This window comes from Prionailurus viverrinus, unplaced genomic scaffold (assembly GCF_022837055.1).
Source record: "Prionailurus viverrinus isolate Anna unplaced genomic scaffold, UM_Priviv_1.0 scaffold_38, whole genome shotgun sequence".
Taxonomy (NCBI): Eukaryota; Metazoa; Chordata; class Mammalia; order Carnivora; family Felidae; genus Prionailurus; species Prionailurus viverrinus.
In genome coordinates this window covers 3,858,265-3,879,472 of record NW_025927606.1, presented here as the reverse complement: position 1 = coordinate 3,879,472, position 21,208 = coordinate 3,858,265, and the positions used below count along the sequence as shown (strand labels likewise).

Below are 21,208 nucleotides of genomic sequence, written 5' to 3'. Positions count from 1 at the left end.
ACCTACTGCTTAGGAAAAAAAAAGATTATTTTCAAAATATTAAAGCTCATTGACAGTGTACCTGGTCATCCCAAGAGCTCTGATGGAAATGGGCAGTGAGATTAATGTTTTCATGGAGGATTCTGAGGGGTTCAAGACTTTAGTGGAGGAAGTCACTGCAGATGACAGGAAACACGAGGGCTGGGATTAGAAGGGGGGTCGAGGATGGGGCTAAATTGTGCAGTCTCATGATAAAACTTGAACAGAGGAGGAGTTGCTTCTAACGGAGGAGCAGAGAAAGTGGCTTCCTGGGATCGAATGCGGTCGTGGCAAAGCTGCCGGGAAGGTGGTGCGAATGACGACAGGGTTTGGCGCGTTAGATAAACTTCGTTGATAGAGCAGCGGGGTTTGAGAGGTTCGACTCAGGTTTGAAAGAGGTCTCCGGTGGGCGCGTCAGGCAGCGTGGCCCGCTGCAGAGGGAGGGTCAGTCGATGCGTGACGAAGCCAGTGTTCGGTTGTGTTTACCTCTGAGGTGACTGGAACACGAGTCCCCTTGCAGGGACTGTGACAGCTTCTGCAGGATGCAGCTTCTTCCAGATGGTGCTTCGTGACCCGTTGTATCTTGGTGAAGCAGTTCATCCCTCTCCCAGGGACGTAAAGATCGCTTCCTGTGCCTTTTGGAAATTGTGTACTTTTTGTCTTTAATCTTTTTCCCAGATTAGTGTCCACGTACGGTGTGGGGCACGGAGACGCCCCTCCATCGTTCTCATGTGGATGGGAGTCGACCAGGCCTCCTCCCTGCGTGACCGCTCTCCGCTGGCTCACCTGCCCTGCTGCCTGTCGTGAACGGGGGCTTCTGGTGTGCCTGCACTCTTGGGGCTCTGGCGCGTGGCACTCACCTGTCTCCATCCCGTGTTGCAGCTGGGGCTTGCTGGTGCCTAGAAATGTGGTTGACTCCCTTGTGTTCATTTCGTACTTTGTATCCAGGAACTTCTCTTTCTGCAGGTGAGAAAACAGGCTGTTAGAACGTATGCAGGTCACTGCCAGGGCCACTGCCAGCAGACAGTGGCACGGTCATAATTCTGACCTGCGATGTAGTCTCTAGTCTTAGCTGGCAGTATGTTGATCTTCAGGAAAATACCCTGGCCACAGCATGACTGTGCTCCGTGGTGGCTGGTTGCAGGAGGGCACAGAGGACACAGGAGGGAAGTGAGCACACGGGACGTGTGGAAGTGTGGCCCGGACAGGGGGCGGGCGAGGCCCGGGTCTGAGTGCGCGAGTTTCACATACCAGCTAGATGCGCCCCTGTGAAGGTGTGTCACAGGAGTGAGGTCTCATGAGAGGTGCCAGGCTTGAGATCTAAGATTTGGAGGGCTGTTGGTTCAGAGGTGACAGTGGCTGTGGGAGGTTAGTGGGCACCAGGCGCAGGAGGAGGAGGTGTAGGCGGATTGAACAGCGCAGAGCAGGGGCGCTGCAGGAGGCGGTGACAGCCGCTGTGGCCCTGCTGGTTTTCGCAAATGTCAGAGGGAAGGAATCAGGTGTTAAGGCACACGTGTTCCATTTTTTGGTGTGTAATTGAAAGATTTTTTTACAGCCTTTCACTTTTATTCTGTGTTGTAGGGTACATAAGCACCATCTTTAACTCATGGGATGAGAGCTGTGTCCTGTCCCCCCCGCCCTTTATAAGTGGACAGTTCTTAGTTTAGAAACAAGATTTGCCCTAAGGTGTATGTGTGTGTGTGTCCTATGTCTTTAATTATGGGCTTCTCCTCAAGGAATTAAACATAGTTTATGTCACTGTTTTAAAAATGGTTAGATTTGACGAGATATGAGTTTTGTTTACACTGTTCCTTTTTTGCACGTCACCTTTTAGGAGATTGGGGACGAGTGCTCATATATTGACTGTTAACATCTTTGGTTTAAAAAAATTTTTTTTTTAATGTTTATTTATTTTTGAGAGAGCACAAGCAAGGGAGGAGCAGAGAGAGGGAGACACCGAATCCGAAGCAGGCTCCAGGCTCTGAGCTGTCAGCACAGAGCCCGATGCGGGGCTTGAACCCATGAACTGTGAGATCGTGACCTGAGCTGAAGTCGGACGCTTACCCGACTGAGCCCCCCCAGGCGCCCTGCCGTCTTTGGTTTAAATGAAACCACTTTGAGCTTCCCCCACTTTCCAGTTCCCTCCCCCATCACTTTTAAGATACGGTTGATAAATGTACATTGAATTCAGAATTTTGTTCAGTTAGAGTTAGGAAGTTAGTCCACCTAAGAGCTAAACGTAACTTCTTTTTGAGGAGCACCATTTTGGGGCACCTGGTGGCTCAGTTGGTCGATCGTCAGACTTTGGCTCAGGTCATGATCTCACGGTTGGTGAGGTCGAGCCCTGCGTCGGGCTCTGTGCTGTCAGTGTGGAGCCCGGTTTGGATCCTCTGTCCCCTTCTCTCTTTGCGCCTTCCCTGCTTGCGCGCGCGCGCTCTCTCGCTCGCTCTCAAAGATAGATAAACCTTTAAAAAAAAAAAGTACCATTTTTTGACCCTTATTCCGGGATGTCTCAATTGACAATTTGCTAATTACTTAAGATAATTGTAGTAATTTAGTTGAAACAGATATGTGGTCAAAGCTTTCTGGTTGCATCTTGCACTTAATTGGCAGTGTTGAAAATAATTATCTATTTCAATTCTGAAGGAAGTCCTCTTGAAGGAATATTCTGATGGTGAATCCAGAAAGGAGGCTTTGGTTGCCCCGATGCTCACGCATTTGGATCCAGATTTTAGTTCCTCCTCTACAGCTGCTTTAGTTTCAGTCTTGCTGAGTGGCCACCCTGCTTTGTTCTCTCTTAACAGCCAGGGCAGCCATTATTGGAGGTTCCTGTTGATTTTCTACCAGGAATTAACTTGAATTTTCAGGTTTTAATGGAGGAAAGTTGTACTCCACTCGCCAAGGGGGAGAATCACCTGCTTTGCTTGGGGTGTCTCCTGTCAGTTTGGTGGGCGGATACGCGTGGATGCGTCGGTGTCTTCTCTGCTTGGCAGCAAAATGCGTCATTGCACCGGTTCAGCTACGTTACTAGAATACATTTGTCCTTCTGGACATTTGAGGAGCCCTGTCCATGAAGGGCATTGCTAGCCTATGGAATTAAATGCTGAAATGGAAGTGAGACAGACACGTTACTCCTTGAACTGAGGAAATTGAAAGCATGCTGGTTTGTGAAGGCGTGGCGGTGGCGGGCTGGTAGGCGGACGCTGCGCTCCGAGCAGATGTCCTGTCTTGAAGGGGAGTCAGCACGCTGATGGACATACCCGACGTGCACCTGCACTGGCCCTGCAGTGGCCGTTGCAGTGGCCCTGCAGGGTCGTTCTTGCACATTTGTGCGATCTTCAGGTGGGGGCACCCCCCCAAACCCCAGGCCCTAGCAGTAGGTAGCTCCTCACCCATTAGATCGCTAGAATCCAGAAGATTATGGAGTCTCCTTCTCTGATGTCATGTGTGGTGTGGCTGCGTGAGTCTGGTTTTGCCCATCCGCGTTCCAGCCTTTATTTATTTATTTTTTTTAATTTTTTTTTTTTTTTCAACGTTTATTTATTTTTGGGACAGAGAGAGACAGAGCATGAACGGGGGAGGGGCAGAGAGAGAGGGAGACACAGAATCGGAGACAGGCTCCAGGCTCTGAGCCATCAGCCCAGAGCCCGACGCGGGGCTCGAACTCACGGACCGCGAGATCGTGACCTGGCTGAAGTCGGACGCTTAACCGACCGCGCCCCCCAGGCGCCCCCCAGCCTTTAATAAGTAGCGGTTTGATCCTGTCCGTCAGAGCAGATTTGGACCCAGGAGACCTCTGTCGTGGGGTGTGGAGGGCGGCACAGTCCATAGACCAGCGGCCTGGGCCCTTCATGTCGTAACACGAGCCCGCGGGCAGCCCGCTACTCCTGGCACGTGGGTGGGGTCTTCTCATTTCTCTGGCCTGTTCCTCAAATGAGGCCTCTTTAAACTTCTTCTGGAGGGAAGGGTAGCGAGAATTCTCAAGTTTGAGGAACACTGCTTTCTGGCGATTGTTTCCACAGTTGCATAATTGGGGGTTTGGATGGGGCAGTGGGACTAGATCAGGGATTATTACTAGATTTGCTGGGGAAACATTTCACAAAACTAACAGTTTACCATCCTTACCCCCAGCGACAGACTCGCAGAGGCATCTTTTGGGGTAGAAATATGTAGGAGATAAATCACAGGTGATTTAAGTCTTTGAGACTCAGCAGGCATCCCCTTTGCCTTCAATGCCTGTTTGCATTTTGGGCCCTGTTTCCATCTAGTGCGTGGGACAGGACAGTGGGGGGTCTTAAATTCCTGGAAGCTTCTGCATTTGGAGGCCAGCGTCCTGTGTGGGTGTCTCCCCTCAGGCGCTGTGGTTACAGACAACAGCCAGTGAGCATTACTGCCCTGTGCTGATCCCAAACATCTCTCTGGCTCTCTTCCAAGCGTGACTGGTTTCTATGCAGTCCTTGTGGGCTGGGCGCCCTCCTTCTCCCTTCATCCCTGTCTCTCTCCCTCGCTGCTCCTTGAGGGAGATCTTTGAACTTGAGAGTTCAAAGAGTTTAATCTTCGGACTAGTGAGCGATATATATATATATATATATATATATATATATATATATATATATATTTTTTTTTTTTAATGTTTATTTATTTTCGAGAGAGAACACGAACGAGCAGGGGAGGGGCAGAGAGAGAGAGGGAGACACAGAATCCAAAGTGGGCTCCAGGCTCCGAGCTGTCAGCACAGAGCCCGACGTGGGGCTCGAAATCACTAACCGTGAGATCTTGACCTGAGCTGAAACCAGGAGTTGGACGCTTAACACACTGAGCCACCAAGGCGCCCGTGATGCTTCTTTTCCATTTGGTAATAATACGTTTTGAAAGCTTTGTAGGTGGTAGTAAGGTGGAGGAGAAAAGTGGTCTGTAACTTGGCACGTAGAGGGGGTTTTGCCCTGTCAGGAAGCAGTAACCTGAAGGAGAAATTGGACCCTTTACGTAAAGAAACATACTAATTTGTAGGTGATGCAGAATCAGAAAACTCTGAGGAGCCAGCTGTGTCCAGATGAATCGCCTGAGGGTTAGGAGGTGACCAGGCCTGGCCACTCAGCTGGGGCTTCTAGTGAAATGTTCTGCGGGGGAAGCCTTCTTTCTGTATTCTTAATTTCTAATCGGTTTTGTCCCAAACTACATGTATTTGAGGTGAGTTTTCATCCGGATCGAAGAATGAGTATGAGCTGGCTGCAAAGCGCACAGCTTCTCGGAGGCAGAGGCTGGAGGCTTGTTGGGACCGCGCTTCTGCTGAGGAGGCTTGTTTCCAGGCTGGCCAGTACGCCGGCGGGTTTGTGCTCTGAGGCTCCCGGTGGAGGGCTTCCTGTGCGCTGGGTCTCAGTGTTGGTGTACCCGTGTGACCCTGGGTATGGTGTTGGGCTCTGCAGGGACTTGGCGAGGTTAGCTCAGTGGTTGCCCTGCAGCGTGGGGGGCGGTGGGGGGCGGCACTGGGGGAAGGTCTCGCAAGGACGGCAGCATGAGGAGAAAGTAGAGAACAGTGCCTGTCCACTCTAGGAAAGCTGACGGCCCGTGAAGTCAGCTGGGTGGGAGGCACCTGCTTTAAAAACCAAGCGACACGGCAGCCGGCCTAGTCTCGAGTGGGAGATACCCGGGCGCTGTGCGGGACAGCTCCCTGCAGTTGTGTCTTTGTGTGTACGTGTGTCGTCGTCTTCTTTTTTTAATGTTTATTTATTTTGAGACAGAAAGATAAAGAGTGGGGGGGGGGGTGGTGGTGGGGGGGGGTGGGGAAGAGGGAGACAGAGAATCCCAAGCAGGCTCCATAGCTGTGAGCACAGAGCTGGATGTGGTGCTCAAACCCATGAACTGTGAGATCATGACCTGAGCCGAAATCAAGTCGGACGCCTAACTGACTCAGCCCCGTGTGTGTGTGTGTGTGTGTGTGTGTGTGTGTCGTGATGTAAAATGTTTCTCACTCTGGATTTGAAATTTGAACACTAACATACTATACTTGTTAGTGCAGTGACTCCCATAGGCGTGAGAGAGGTGATTCAGGCCTGCCAAGTTCAGTTCTCAGTGTGGGGTGAGTTGGTCGGAGTAGAGGTAAAGATGCTGTCTTGATAGCATAAGTGAAGAAATCCGGACATCCGCTGAGTTAGGAGCGAGGCCATCGGGGAGGAGTGTGCTGAGAGGCTGGAATTGACAGAACTTGTCAGGTGACTTTTGAGCACCAGAGAGAAGGGGACAACAGGTTTCTAATTTGGATGAGTATCTAGACACTGGTACCCGGACCTGGGGCAGGAAACACAGCAGTCACAGCCGCCTTGGGGGCCCACGTGTGCACTGTAGTGTGCCGGTGGCTGTGGCTGTGACGTGGCTGGACTTGGAGAGTTCACTGGGGAGCTCTGAGTTGGAGAAGTGGAAGGGATTTGACCGCGTGGTTATTAAAGCCGCAGAGGCAGATGAGATCGTCCAGAGAGAGGCGGGGAGCCCCATTTAAGGAGCAAGTGGAGGAGGAAGTCTGGCTTGTGAAACAAAGTGTTAATAGAGTTGGGGAGAGAAACCCGAGTGGTTCGAGAAGGGCGTGGGGGCGGTTGGGCGCAGAGGGCGGCAGCTCCACTCCTGGTGCAGAGGGAGTGAGAAGCGGGCCTGCCCCGGATGCTCGCGGCCTGAGCTCCCTCCTTGTCAGCGCCAGTATTGTGTCACGTTGGAGGCGCGGGAGGGCTTTGTCTCGGTCGTGGACTTGAAATGCTCTCCAGGAGCCTTGTGTACATGGGGTGGGGGATGGGGGGGTGGTGTGTGTGATTGCCTGAGTTTGATCCTGATTTTGAGGCAAATGAGTCAGCCTTTTAGAACCTGGTTTCTCATCAGAGAAATGGAACGGTCCTGTTCCGGTAGGGTTGTCACGAGGTAAGTGAAGTGTTGGGAGGACGCGGCACAGGTGAGTGGTGGGGACACGCTGGGGCCACCATCCTGCGTGTCAGACCTCATACAGAAGGGACGTAAGTGCACCTGGGTGTGTCAGGTCGCAGGCACTCGGGCTTGGCTACTCCAGAATTCTCTAAATGATTCCTAACCAAGAAGCAGACCCGAGTGGGAGTTCCTGGGTTTGGACATTGTGTTAATGGGAGGACAGAGTTGGATGTGGACTCTGCTGGCCGGGGAGGCTTTGCCAAAAGCCTCGGATGGGGCTTGGACGACTGGCTGGCTCGCCACTTCTCATTCTCCTGGCAGGTGTGCGGCTGCCTTCGTGATGGGACAGAAAGTAGAAGGGGAGGGGTCCAGCCAGCACAAACTAACATTAAGATTTGTGGATGGGGCTCCTGGGGGGCTCAGTCGGTTAAGCGTCGGACTCGATCTCTGCTCAGGTCATGATCTCACAGTTTGTGAGTCTGCATCAGGCTCTGCACCGAAGGCATGGAGCCTACTTGGAGTGTCCGTACCCCCCCCCCCCGCCCCACCAAATAAATAAATAAACTTAAAAAAATTAAAAAGTAAAAAAAAAAATCCAGATACACATGGAGAAGAGAGGCGCCTGGGTGGCTCAGTTGAGCATCCGACTCTTGGTTTCCGCCCAGGTCCTGATCTCAAGATTCATGAGTTCAAGCCCCCACTTGGGATTCTCTCTCTCTCTTTTCTTCCTGCTCCTCCCCCACTCATGCTGTCTTGTCTCTCTCTTTCATAATAAACTTAAAAGTAAATTGGAAAAGATACCATGTAAAGAATAAACTCCCCTTTGTTTTTCTTAAGAAAGCAGTTTAATTGGTTCTGGCCATGTTCCTCTCATTCCATGGGCTGGACCTCAGGACCGTGGACTCACCCCACGGGGCTGGGGTTGGGGCTGCAGTGCAGAGCACCCGATCACAGGTTGCTCCTTCCGCAGATGCTTCCTGAGCTTTGTCCTCCTTACACGACACAGTACAGTCGGCGAAACATGGAGCATCGGAGCTGAGCACGCCTGCTTCCGCTTGTCTCAGCTCCGTGGGGCGCCAGGTGGGTCCTCACAGCCCTGCGCCTCCCCCAGCTCCCTCCCCACCCCTTAGGTTGCGTTGTGCCGTGCGTCCTAGGAGTCCAGCCGTACAAAGTATTGCAGTGGGTTCATGTTCTCCATGAGAAGAATACGTTGAAGGAAAAGAGCGTATTTTTCTTTCTAAAGATTTTATTTTTAAGTAATCTCTACACCCAGCGTGGGGCTCAAACTCATAACCCTGAGATCAAGAGTCTTTTACTCCACTGACCCCCTTTGGGGGTGTTGTGTTTGGTTTTTTAAAGTTTGTTTATTTTTGAGAGAGAGAGAGAGAGACAGACGGAGACAGACATAGTGAGAGCAGGGGAGGAGCAGAGAGAGGGAGACACAGAATCTGAAGCAGGCTCCAGACTCTGAGCTGTCAGCACAGAGCCCAGTGTGGGGCTTGAACCTACGGACTGCGAGATCATGACCTGAGCTGAAGTTGGACGCTTTGACTGAGCCACCCAGGTGCCCTTGGGGGTGTGTTTCTAAAGGAAACAATGTTATGTTGTATATTGAAGGATCTTAAACTTTTAGGACTAAAGAGGTTTAGGGATTCTCAAATCTTAATCCCCTTGTTTTAGAGGTTGATAGTCTGAGGAGTTTCTCTCTAGTATTAAAAAAAAAAAAAAATCACCCTTTTAGGAAAAGAAAAACCTGGAAAACTTTTATAGTTCTGTAAGTTGCACTAGATAGGATGTTTAAAGGAAAACGTTTTTTAAAAATATTTATTTATTTTTGAGAGAGTGAGTGTGGGAGGGGTAGAGAGAGAGGGAGAGAGAAAATCCCAAGCAGGCTCCTTGCTGTCAGCACAGAGCCCCATCGATACAGGGGCTCAAACCCACGAACTGTGAGATCGTGACCTGAGCCGAAACCACGAGGCTTGACTGACTGAGCTCCCCCCGCACCCCCGGAGGAAAGCATTTTATAACTGCACGCGACTCTGTCGATGTCTTCATGGCGTGCTGACGTCTTAGTTCCTGCAGTCCGTGAACACAGGAGTCCACGCACATAGGTCGTCTTTGGTTTCTTAAGGCAGAGTTTTCAGTGTGCAAGTCTTTGACCTCTTTGGGTAAATTTGTCCCTAAGTATTTTTTCTGATGCTGTTGTAAACCGTGTTTTCTTCATTTCCCTTTCAGATTTTGTTCTTGCCAGAGGATAGAAACGCAACAGATTTTTGTACACTGATCTTGTATCCGGTAGCTTTGCTGCGTTGTGCTTTTGTGTGTGTGTGTGTGTGTGTGTGTGTGTGTGTGTATTCTTTGGGTTTTACGTTCCTTTTTCAAGGCGAATCTTCTAGCTGGACGGCCCCGTTCGGTTCAGGCTTTTGCTGTGCCTGGGGGAGGGTGGGTTCGTGCTTCCTGCCTGTGTCCCTGATGTGCTTGGTATGTGGCTTCTGTTAAGGTCTGTCTTCCGTGGGCTCCAGGGGCGGGAGTAGAGAGCACTTGCCTAGAACGAGGGGAGTTGTTCCTGACTCTGAGTTCCTGTGTAACGGGAGACAGGCTGGTGCACGGTGTCCCGTGGTCTGTGCTCAGGTTGTTCGCTTTCTAGGAGTAGAGCGGGTAAGCGTTGTGGGAGATGGCAAGTAAATGAGCCATCATTTTGCTGGAGCCTCTTCACACCAATGAGGTGGAACAGTCACCGCCCCCTTTTCTGTTATCTTCATGTTTCCATTGCCCGTGACCCTGTCATAAAATGGTGAGGTCAGCAGTGCACTCCAGAGATGGGCAGATACCAGCATATTCGTGTTTCTTTTGAGTTTTGCCCTTAGAGCATGATGCTGATTTGGAATTCGATGAGTTTGCTAAGAGCTGGAGATAACTGGTACTATTTCCTGACTTAGACCCTCAGAAAAGTTGTTTTCATGTCCTCATTAATCAGGATTTCAAGATGTGTGTGTGTGCGTGATGTCTAAAAGACTGTTCCTCGTGGTGACGTACCATATTGAGGGTGAGCAGGGAGTCGGGGTGCTGGGGAACCTCTTGAAAGGCAGCGCGGGGTGGTGGTTGGTGGAGTCTGGGTTGGTCCTGCCTGGGAAGAGCCGGCTGGTTTTGTTTTTGTTTTTTTAAAAAAATTTTTTTAGTGTTTATTTATTTTTGACAGAGAGAGAGAGAGAGAGAGAGAGGGAGGGAGGGAGGGAGGGAGAGCATGGGCAGGGGAGGGGCAGAGAGAGAGGGAGACACTGAATCCAAAGCAGGCTCCAGGCTCTGAGCTGTCAGCATAGCGCCCGACGCAGGGCTCGAGCTCACAGACCGCGAGATCATGACCTGAGCCGAAGCCGGACATTCAACCGACTGAGCCACCCAGGTTCCCCAAGCCAGCTGGTTTTGTACAATGTGGTCTTGTACACTTCCTGTGATTGTGCCCTCCCCCGCCACGCCCCCCGTTCTCACAGTGCGTTCCCAGTCACTTTCTCTGCTTTGATTTCATGCTTTGATTCTCCTGATTTTCTGGAATTACCCAGTTTTTGGTCTACAGAGTTTCCCTCTTTTGATTTTCTTTATGGCTGTGCATCTGTTCATTTTAAAAACTCATTTTCAGGGCACCCGGTGGCTCAGCCGATTGAGAGTCTGACTCTTGATTTCAGCTCACGTCACGGCCTCACAGTCCTGGGTATCCAGCCCTGAGTCGGGCTGCGCACTGAGCATCGTGGAGCCTGCTTGGGAGTCTGTCTCTGTCTCTCTCACCGCCCCTCCCTCACTCACGCTCTCTCTCATAATAAATGAATAAAAAGTACAGAATCTGTGTCATTTTTCTCACACGGACAGCACACATCAGACTTTGGCACTTGTGATTCTTGCCTTGTGCATCCTGCCAGTCCCGTCGGCGGGAACATCTCCCTGTTGCTTTAGGTGGGTTCTCCGCGAGGCTGTGTGTCGTGACGGCCTTGCCCTCAGACAGGGGTGGGCCCCTGCCCTGTCTGTGGAATGCTTCCTCAGCCCCTCCCAGTCGCCCACCAGCTGTGTCGGACACTGGCTTTTCACGTGTCCGCGGTCTTCGCCTGTGCTCTGTCCTCACTGATCTCTTTACTTCTCGGGGGGGGGGGGGGAACGTGCCCTGTGAACCCCTGTAGCTGTAAGCCTACAATAACGGTGTGGTCCGGTGCAGTTCTGTTTGACAACGGAGCCTGATTGTCGTGGCCGCAGGGGTTTTGATGTGAACATGTATGCTACATGAAGCTGTTTCCGTATCAGAATGTTTCTTCCATGTGCACTCCTCAGAAATGGGGTTTCTCTGTCAAAAGGCATAAATGTTTTGGAGGCTCTTAATTTGCATTGTCTTCCAGACATAATTGGGTTAATTCCTAAAGTATTTTCCCTTAGACTGATAAGACTTTTAGGCCAGGATTTAGGAGACCTGGGTGCTCTTTGCAACTTGCTTTGAATTCCCTGCATGACCACAGACAACTAAACCCGATTTGGTTTCCTTTTTTGTCAAATCGCAGGTGGATGTACAGCCCTGGTTCTCTGCCCTTCAGGGGGGTTTGTGACAGTGTCCCCAGACGTTCTGGTGGTCACAGCCTGGGGGGTGCTGCTGGCATCTGGTAGGCTCCAGGTCAGGACTGCTAGTCAGCACCTTCCACCAGTGCCCAGGACGCAGAGGGTGACCTAGCCTTGAATGCCACTGCTGCTGAGTTTGAGAAACCTTGGATTAAGACTACCTCAGTTTTCTTCAACACTGTAATGGTAGATGTTGTTATTTGCTGTATTCCTGGTGTAGGCATTCATCATGCATTCTGTGTTGTTCTATAACTTTTTTTTTAACGTTTATTTTTGAGAGAGAGAGAGCGAGCGAGCGAGCGAGCGTGCGAGCATAAGCAGGGGAGGATCAGAGAGAGACACACACAGAATCCGAAGCAGGCTCCAGGCTCTGAGCTGTCATCACAGAGCCCGACATGGGGCTTGAACTCAGGAACTGTGAGGTCATGATCCGAGCTGAAGTCGGATGCTCAACCGACTGAGCCACCCAGACGCCCCCGTAACTGTCTTTATAAGAAAATTGAAAAGCTTAATCACATACTTGTTGCTTTTCAATAAAACCAAGCTGTGTGGTGTACTGGAATTTGCTTTTCCTTGCTTGTGTTTACCAGTGCTTGAGGTTCGTGCTAGCTTCGAGAAACCCTGTGCAGGAATACAGGGACAGAAAACCCTTGCTCCGTGTTTGCAAACACACACCCAGCTGTAAGCACTGGCCAAGACACCACAGAGATCTTTAGCACCCTGAGGGTGGAACTTGGGATCCTGCTTCATGTGAATGCCGTGTCTGAGACAGAGCCTTCTCCTGCCTCTTGTCCACCAGTGTGAGTCCCTTAGTGACTCCATACTTTTGATGTGTTTGGAGACAGAAGAGAGTGTGATGTTCTGATGGGGTTGTGGAAAAAGGGTTGTGAGTTAGTGGTGTTTTTTCTTGTTACTGTCTTGGTTTATTCTTGAAGGTCTCAGAGCCCTCCTAGGAGATGATACAGTTTTATTCAGCCAGGTTTCTTCATGGTACTGTGCCGTAATCTCTCCTTTTCTTACTGACAAGGCCACAGCGGCCACTTGATTTATTTGTTAAGGTTCAGGCCTCCAGGTGGAGGCTGAACACGGGGTGGGGGGCAGCAGGTGCTGTGGGAGGCCGGTCATCGGGGCTCTGTGAGCCAGAGGGAGAATTTGCGTTTTCTTGTGACCGCAACAGGATGTCCCTAGAAGATGCAAAATGCAGAACTTTGACAAAGCCTTAGTAATTGCGAGATTTCCGTCAAATTCCATGTAAAGAGAAAGGTCTCTGAATGGTCCCTTCGAGGTCCCAGTCCTGAAGCCCCATCTCCAAGGAGACCCGTAAGCCACTGAGGGTTCTTTCCCGAACCTGGCCTCTCCGGGCACTGCTTTCCAGGAAGCATTGCTGAGAACAGAGGTTCCCATTTGGATGGTGTCCTGACGCAAATCATCAAGCGCGAGCAGGGCCCGTTCTCCCTTTGTAGCCCACACCAGCCAGACACGACGTTTCAAACCCTCTTGTGCTTAGTTCCGTGACGTGAGGGAAGCCGGCAGGGAAGTACGGGTTGCCCCTCGTGGAGAGACGGAGATGAGACAGAGACCCGAGGTAGAGACGTATAAGCTGATGTTGCTCTCTCGTTTCAGAACACACAGCGCCGATCGGGGACGCGCCCCCTTGGATTTCAGATACAGTCTTCATCAGCGTCAGCTTTCAGCTATGGAATCGGTAAATATTTTATTGCACTGCCATTCATCAGTTTGTTATTTGCTTTGCTTTGTACGAAGGGGCATGAAAATCATGCTGGACTTCCACGTGGGCCTTCTCGGGCTTGATAGTGCTGGCCGGGTGTTGTGGGGCTTGTTCTGGACCTCACTCAGATGAGGGTGTCTCCGAGAAGTGGTGGTGAACTGTGGGCTGATAACCGGCACTCTGGTATCCCAGTGACACGGTTCTGTGGAGCCCAGGCTGGTAGACTGGCTCGCGAACGGGGTTTATTTCTGTTCAGCCTATTTTCATTGATTGATTAATTGATTGATTGATTGATTGATTGACTGGTAGAGAGCCTGAGCAGGGGAAAAGGGAGGAGGGTGGGAGGGAAAGAGGGAGAGAATCTCAGGCAGGCTCCACACTGAGCTTGGAGCCTGACATGGGGCTCGATCCCACGACCCCGGGGTCATGACCGAAGCCAAAAATCAAGAGTGACGCTCAACCGGACTGGGCCACCCAGGGGCCCCTGCTCAACCTCTTTATCTAAAGTGCTCTGTGCTCAAGGGGTCTGGAGACCGTCGGGACCCTGTACCGACTACTTTGTTTTGTGCTCTGTACACATTGCATGAACACCTGGCGTGAAGAAGAGCTTTTTGAGTCTGAGGATTGTTCCCACCTCTGGGGGAAGCAGTGGGGGCCTGGCTGTGCTCAGGTCTGGTGTCCTGTGTGTTTGGGCAGCTACTGGCGGTATCCCTAGAAGTTTGAGGCCAGCTCTTGTGGTTGGTGGGTAAGGAGTGGGATCTTTGGCCAGGTTGCCCTGCTTACTTGCTGCTTCCTTCTGGGAACCACTGGCAAGGTTTTTGAGAGGAGGGGCAACTTTACCCCTGAAGACCCCAGGTTCAGGTCCGGTGCAGCGTCTGTTGCTCCAGGACAGAGTCCCCTCCCCACCTTGGGGAGATTGTTGCGTTGGAAGGCATTTATTTCCTCTGGAGTGTAGATCGCTAACAATTGAAAAGAAAACACTCGGTCGATTTTAGTGTCTCATACCTACGCCAGGCATTAGTGTCTTAAAGTGGACCATCCAAAGATGTGTTAACCCATTTTGCATTGTTGTTCCTAGCAGACATGAAAGAGACCTTTCCCTCTGTGTCTTTGGTGTGGAGTGTCCTTTATCTCAGCCATCACTGAATCAGGCCTCGTGGAAGCTTCCTGGCCTGTCCCTTTGACTTGACCAAAGTATTCCTTGAAAATGGTGATAAGGTTTGACGGCACGGGAATCTTGGATGTCCCTGAGAATAGGCCTCGAATTGTCCTCCCTTAATCTGCAGGATGGTTAATGCTTAGAAAGAAGCCAGTGTGGCCAGTGGAGGCGTTGCTGATCAGGTGGGGTGGTGGGGTGCTTTGTAACACCCTGCGGGGGGTTCCCCAGGGTAGTTTCCCTGGGGGGTGGTGATGGTGGTGGTGGGGTGTGTGTGTGTGTGGGGGGGGGGAGTCGTCATAGGCAGTGGGGCAGCCACAGAGAGACTAGGTCCAGGAGAGAAGGAAAAGGTGAGGCAGAGGGAGAACCGAACCCACTACACCGGGAGGCTGAGCTCTGTGTTTGTTTGAAAACTGTAATATTGGTCTTAATTTATAAGGAGGAAAAAGGAAACGCCACTTAAATTAGGCTTTTAGTAAGTCTTTGGTGATTCAAAATAATGTATTTCCTGATTAAAAGAAAACAAGTTACTAGCAACTCTTTGCCGGCAAATTCTTGGGCTGGCCCAGTGGTGTGGAGTTAATAGATGTGTTAACATTTAGAAGGTTTTCAACATAGGCAGGATTGACTTTTTTTGGCCATATCACAAGAATAACCCAGGGTGTCTCATGCCATTTATTACTTCCGTGAACCATAAATACTCAGGTAATATTGACTGTGATAATCTTTTAACAAAAGACTGTTTAAAGAAAAGACTGGTGTTTGGATTGAATAAAGATAAAGGTTCCTGTTAATGTGAGGCGTGTTGTGGCTGCAGGGAGGCTGGGCCCCCTCTTGGGGAGTGGCCCCGCTGTGGCAGCAGGGCCAGGCCCACAGCAGTGTGTGCCGCTTGCTGAGGTCTGCCCTCCGTGACCATTCCTGGAATCAAAAGGCAGAATCTGAAAAACAGAATGATTATAGGCTCTCTAGTAGTTTTCCACAGTTATTCACATCAGTGATTAATTTTCATTTTGACCCCCTAAGGTCGAATATGAGCCATTTAGGTCAGGTAGGAGAAGAGGTGGGCTTGCTAAATCCCAGAGTACTTAATCCTGTGCTCTCGTCTCTGTCTGAGCATCATTTAGGCGCCCAGTTTGGATGGTTCTGGGCTGGTCCCGCCCTGAGTTGTTTCAAGCATGACTCCGTTACAGGGTCTGAGACAGCCTGTATGTGCCGGGCTGCTCTGTGACTTGGCTTTCTGCGTCCAGTCCTTGGGCTCCTCCCCTGTGAAGCGGTAATGGTGACACCCATCTTAAAGATTTCTTCTGAGATTAAGTGGCCCTGTAAATGGGAATAAAACTCTATGAAAATGTAAGCTTTAAAATAATCAGATAAGTTTTTAAACCTTTCTTTAGCATAAAGCTAGTTTCATCTGACAACTGGTGTGATTCTTCTTTGTTAACATCTTTTTTTGGTAGAGGGTCCCTGCCTCTCCAGAGCAGGGCTCATAGCGGCTCCCACTTCACCAGGGGTAGGGTAGAGTGTGTGCACGCGAGTCAAACTTGTCTCCCGGCCCTGACCCCTGGCAGCGTAAGTGTTACACTCATGCTTGTTGCGAAACAGGAGTTCAGAATTATGTTTCCAAAAACAAAATAATTTCTGAAAGTAGCATGTTATAATAATAAAACTAGTGGTTTTTTTTAAAAATATTTATTTATTTTTGGAAAAGCACAAGTGGGGGAGGGGGAGAGAGAGGGGGACAGAGGATCCAAAGTGGGCTCTGGGCTGATAGCAGCAAGCCCAGCGTGGGGCTCGAACTCACGAACCACGAGACCATGACCTGAGCCCAAGTCTGACGCTCAGTGCGTTCACTGAGCCACCCAGGTGCCCCACAGGTAGTGTTTACATGAACAGAGGTGTAGATTTTAATGGTTTATTCTTTTAGTTTGAACACCTGTAAATAGAAAAAAAACGGTCGCTTTGTGACTTGCCGAAACACTGAACTTGCAAGGCATGGTTTCAGGTTCCCTGGATGTGATGCTGAGCTGGGCGTCCGCATAGGTGGTGATCACTGTGGAGAGGTGTGCATGGCTGCACTTGGCCTGTGTCCTCCAAGCACAGGGACCAGAAGTCTTGCGGATGGTAGAACCGGGTGCCCCTCTGCCGGCTGTCCGTGCACTGGCGACACCAGGGACCCCACCAGAGCGGCAAGCTTGGAGGGTGCCCTCCGGACCCAGAATACGATGCCATCCGGTATTGAAACAGAGAGAAGCTCTCGTGAGTTTGTGTGGTAGGAGTGGAAGTTCTTCCTGACCTGACCGCCAGCCCGATGCGCTTTGGCCGTTAGGTGCAGTTCATGGTCACAGCACAAGCGGTTGCCCGTGAGCTCTACTTGCCGCCACGGACCGTGAGCAGTGCTGGGTTGGATTTGCAGGTTGTAAGGAACTTGTAGGTCCTGATGCTAATTCATTTGAGTTTTTAACAAAGAGGTTTTGCTAGGGTTTAAAAATAGATAACAAAGCACCCTTTGCTTGGTTATCAGATATGTTTAGCTAATTAATTGTGCCAGTATAATTTCCTGAATTTCTTCGCGTGATAAATTTTTATTGTGTATTTAGTTCTGGAGAATACTCTTTGACTAGGCTCCCTTCAACTACGTAAATTAGATGTCATTAGAATTAGAATTCATTAGGGGCGCCTGGGTGGCGCAGTCGGTTGAGCGTCCGACTTCAGCCAGGTCACGATCTCGCGGTCCGGGAGTTCGAGCCCCGCGTCAGGCTCTGGGCTGATGGCTCAGAGCCTGGAGCCTGTTTCCGATTCTGTGTCTCCCTCTCTCTCTGCCCCTCCCCCGTTCATGCTCTGTCTCTCTCTGTCCCAAAAATAAATAAACGTTGAAAAAAAAAATTAAAAAAAAAAAAAAAGAATTAGAATTCATTAAATGCATGTTTTTTGGTTAATATAAAAATTAACAGGGTGTTCATGCACTTTTCCCCAGAAGCTTTTGCCGTCCCCACATGACAGTGCTTGCCAGCGGGTAGAACTTTGGTTCTCTCATTCCAAGGTACTTGGAAAGCTGGGAGAGTTCATGTGCCTAGGGCAAGGAGAGGGTGTGGAAAGTAAGCAGGTCCGTGCCGAAGGGGAAGGTCTGAGCCCATGCCCAAGCCTGCGCCCCCAGCTGGGAGTTCTGCCTTTCAGGGCCTTTCCCTCTGGTTGTTTCTAGCTGGAACGGACTTCTGGGCTCTGTGAGCCCAAGCACACCGTTGGAAGGCAGTCATGTAGAGACAGACACCTGTTTGGGCTCTGGGAAAGGTTTCTGGGCAGTTTGTGGTAACTCATTTGTTGTTCATAGATGTTTTCCTTCCATTCTTAACTGTGAGGATTCTTGTGGAGTCTGTGTTTCTTTTTTAATACCATCAAGTTTTAAATCTCTTTAGGTTTTCTCTGTGTGTTGTATTTGAGGGTGAAGACATATGCTTATATCCCCCGTGGAGTAGGTGCTCCAGAAGTCCTGTTAAAAGTGAGCTGCATTTTTCCTGTAGAACCGCACTTGTCTTCCCTTCTTGCTTTGCCTTGTGGAACACGAGGGCGTCCTGTAACGCAGGGTGCCGGCTGTGTGCAGCTTAGAGAGGTCTGCTGCAGGACGTTCCACGCACGGCCCCCTGGGTCTTGGTGAGAAGAAGAAGAAGGCAGGAGGAAGGTGGAGGAGTGAGAGGGTTACGTGGGGAGCTGCCTGCCCGCTGGGCCTGAGAACTTAGTCTGTTCTCCATTCTAGAACACTGTCTTGGTGGTCACCTGCATTGCCTGTTGGGAGAAGGAATTGGGGAGAGCCTTCTGTCACATGACGGGCGGTGGTGGGGGTGAGATGTGCGCCGTTCTGAGCTGGACATCGTTCGGTTCAGCTGAGGCTGTGTCCTCTCTTCGATGCCACTCAGGCGTCCCCACAAATACCCAAAGAGGGATCCCAAAGATGGAGGGAGCGAAGCGCTGGCCAGGGCAGCAGGTTTGAGAAGAAAGCAGAACAGAAGAGTGGCCCTGCCCCTGGGCCTGTGACTGTGCCAGCAAGTGCCGGGGGGCGGGGGAGGGCAGGGGCTGGGCCGCATGGCCCTGGACCTGTGCACAGCCACGACTGCGGGGTGGTGCCAGCACGGAGTCCTGAGCCTTGGGCCAGGCAGGTCCCCCTCCTGGGCACCTGGCTCGAAGGCAGCCGAGTGTGGAGGCCGGGCGGGCAGAGCATGTTGACTTTGGCAGTGGGCGGCTGCCAGGGCTCTGCTCGCCTCGCCGTGTGACCCGGCGTGGAAGGCTCTGCTTCCAAACACAGGTGCACTGTGCGTACGCGTGCATTTTCTTCCTTGACACTGACTGCTCCGTGTTCTCTTTCGTAGCTCTGTGTCTCCTCCCCCTTCAGTCTAAGCTTGGATTTCCCCGCCTTGGGCCTGGGTGGAAGCTCCTGTGGGGCTTGGAGGACATTCTGCTTGGGCAAGAATAGGGAAAGAGGGAAAGAAGTAAGGGAAACGAGGAAAGGTTCTTTGGAAATGAAATGACACTTTCCTTTTAAAGCTTTTGACTTTGTTACCTTTTGTTGACGGATGGTTTTCTTTCTTGGAAAAAATAAACCCTGCGTCCCTTGTCCATCTCTGAACACCAGAAGGGAGCAGCATCGGTGTGAACCCCGGGCATTTTCGGAGGGCGGAAAGGCAGAAGGGTAATTTTGGGGGGCGGTGGGTGAAGACAGCGTTATCCTGCAGCTCCGGGCCTCTGGGGGCCGGTGGGGGCGGGGCGGGATACGCTCGCCTGGTGGCCGCCCCAGCTGGGCAGGCGTCCTGCACCTGCTCTGTGGGCCTGGCTGAGTCGCTCCCGCTGCTGCCTCTCCTGAGTCTTCTCCTCTGTCCATTTTCTTCATCTCCTGGATGCAGTCAGCCTCTTTACAGTTTGTTCTGGTTCATTTTTTGTTAGTGGGAACCAGAGTTGAACACTGCATCCTAGTGGCTGACAAGATGCTGCCTTGGAGGCAGGTGATCCCACAAGAGTGTCAGGTGGTGCTCAGGTGACCGGTCCGGGGCCTGTTTGTAGCAGAGCAGCACGAAGCGTTGAGAAGTACGAAGGAGATGGAGACGCCCATTGAGGTGTGACCACGTTTGACTGAAGAAACCCTGTGGAGCTCTAGGGTATCCTGGCCTGGAAACACCGTGTTCTAAACTTCAGTGTTATAATTAAAACTTCCATTCACATAAAGAGCGATTTTCGTTCTTTTAAAAAGCTTGCCGTCTGGCTCACCTCCCCCGACACCGTCGGCGCCCGTTTTCTAATGTGCTTTTGCACTTTCGTGGGCAGAGCGACTTACAGGGGACCCGTGGGAATACCGGCCACAGCTCGTGGGGAAGGGACGGGGACACAGTGGGCCCCCGAGCACACTTGTGAATGGGGCGCTGCAGCCCGCTGGCCGGTCTTCAGCCCGGGATCACAGAGCCAGTCTTTGGGCCTGAGTTCCGTGGCCACAGACGTGTCTGGGGCAGACAGAGGTTTGTAGGTGAGCCTGGGGCGGTGTAGCTAGAGAAACTCTGTTTTGACTGGTTTTTGTAGGAAAAGCTATGATCAGGTGTGTCGGCTCACACTAAAAAGATCCCTTTGCGTTTGAAGCCCTTTCCTCTGAGTCCCCTGTCGCCTGGCCCTGTTCCGTGGGCTGGCTCTCTGGCGCCCTGCACCCGGGTCTGCTGTTCTTTGGGGTTTCTGTTCAGTCTTCCCTGGGAACCACCTCACCAGAGGCCAGGGTTGGGCTTCTGTGTCCCCCACCTGTAGAGGAATCTCACTCCAGAGCACCTGCTGACTTGTATCTCCCAGTTACCTCACTTTACGTCCTCTTTCCCCCCTACTTTTCTTAGGTTTTCCCGAGAAAATAGGTAGCATTTTCCACATTAAAAAAATTTTTTTTTTGAATTTATTTATTTGTCAGCACAGAGCCTGATGTGGGGCTCGAACCCACGAGCTGTGAGACTGTGACCTGAGCTGAAGTCAGACTCTCAACCGACTGAACCACCCAGGTGCCCCTCCACATTTTTTCCCTAAGATTCTAGGCCTCAAAGATGTTGAACAGTAGGGTTTTCAAGGTGCCGTAGCTGATTGGTGGCAGAGTGAGCGTTCGAGTCTCGGGTCCCTACACGAACGCAAGAGATAGTTGTGTTAGCGTTTGACTTTAGGGAAGATAGGAGTAAGCTGGTGGGAAGGGTCAAGGTGTTGGCGTGTCCAGGAAGGCAGTAGGCCGTATGGGTTTTCTGCAGCAGCTGGCTTTCCTGGGAACCCTCTTTTAAATTTGTCCCACGGTTGTGCCTCGGGCACGTTTGCTCGTATTTAAGGTCTGTGCGTGGGGGGGTGGAGGGTGAAGTCTCATCCCCAGCACCTGATGCTCTCAAGCCTTTGGTCCTGGGTGGAAGTGATGCACTGAAAACGGGCCAGGTCCAGAACAAGGCCCGGGAGCAGAACCAGTGAAACCTGGGTCCAGGGTGAGGCCCATTTCTAAGGGCCTCCTGCCTGTCATCCTTTTCCTTCTCTGTTGTCCAAGGACCTGTCTGCTGGGTCTGGCCTTTTCTGCCTGCTCAGGCCACTTACCAGCGTGGGTGGCGCTTTGCGTGCCTTTTCCCCTTGTCCCCATTCACCTGGCAGCCTGAGACAAGTAGACCTGGAAGGCTTGCCCCTGGCATTTACACAGTGCAGCCGCGTCCTGAGGGCCGTGGCCTCGTCCACGGAGAACCTCATACAGGCCTGCGGTGGCCGATGCCAGTGTGAGGTTTCCTGGCCGGCAGCTCACCCAGTGTTGGTTCGCTGGC

The 21,208-nt window shown here is 51.4% G+C and overlaps 1 protein-coding gene across 11 annotated transcripts in view; it reads left to right on the top strand.

Moving 5' to 3' along the window:
• The window catches only part of ANKRD11 (ankyrin repeat domain containing 11), a 180,711-nt gene that overhangs the window by 56,249 nt on the left and 103,254 nt on the right, over positions 1-21,208 (top strand). For 9 of the 11 annotated variants that reach the window (XM_047846191.1, XM_047846183.1, XM_047846192.1 and 6 more), the window contains exon 2: positions 13,147-13,228. The exons of 1 other annotated variant lie outside the window; for it this stretch is intronic. The gene's annotated coding sequence lies outside the window, so the exon portion shown is untranslated. Of the gene's footprint in view, positions 1-10,772; positions 10,876-13,146; positions 13,229-21,208 lie in introns of those variants that run through there. One more of the 11 variants, XM_047846184.1, reaches the window with a different exon arrangement.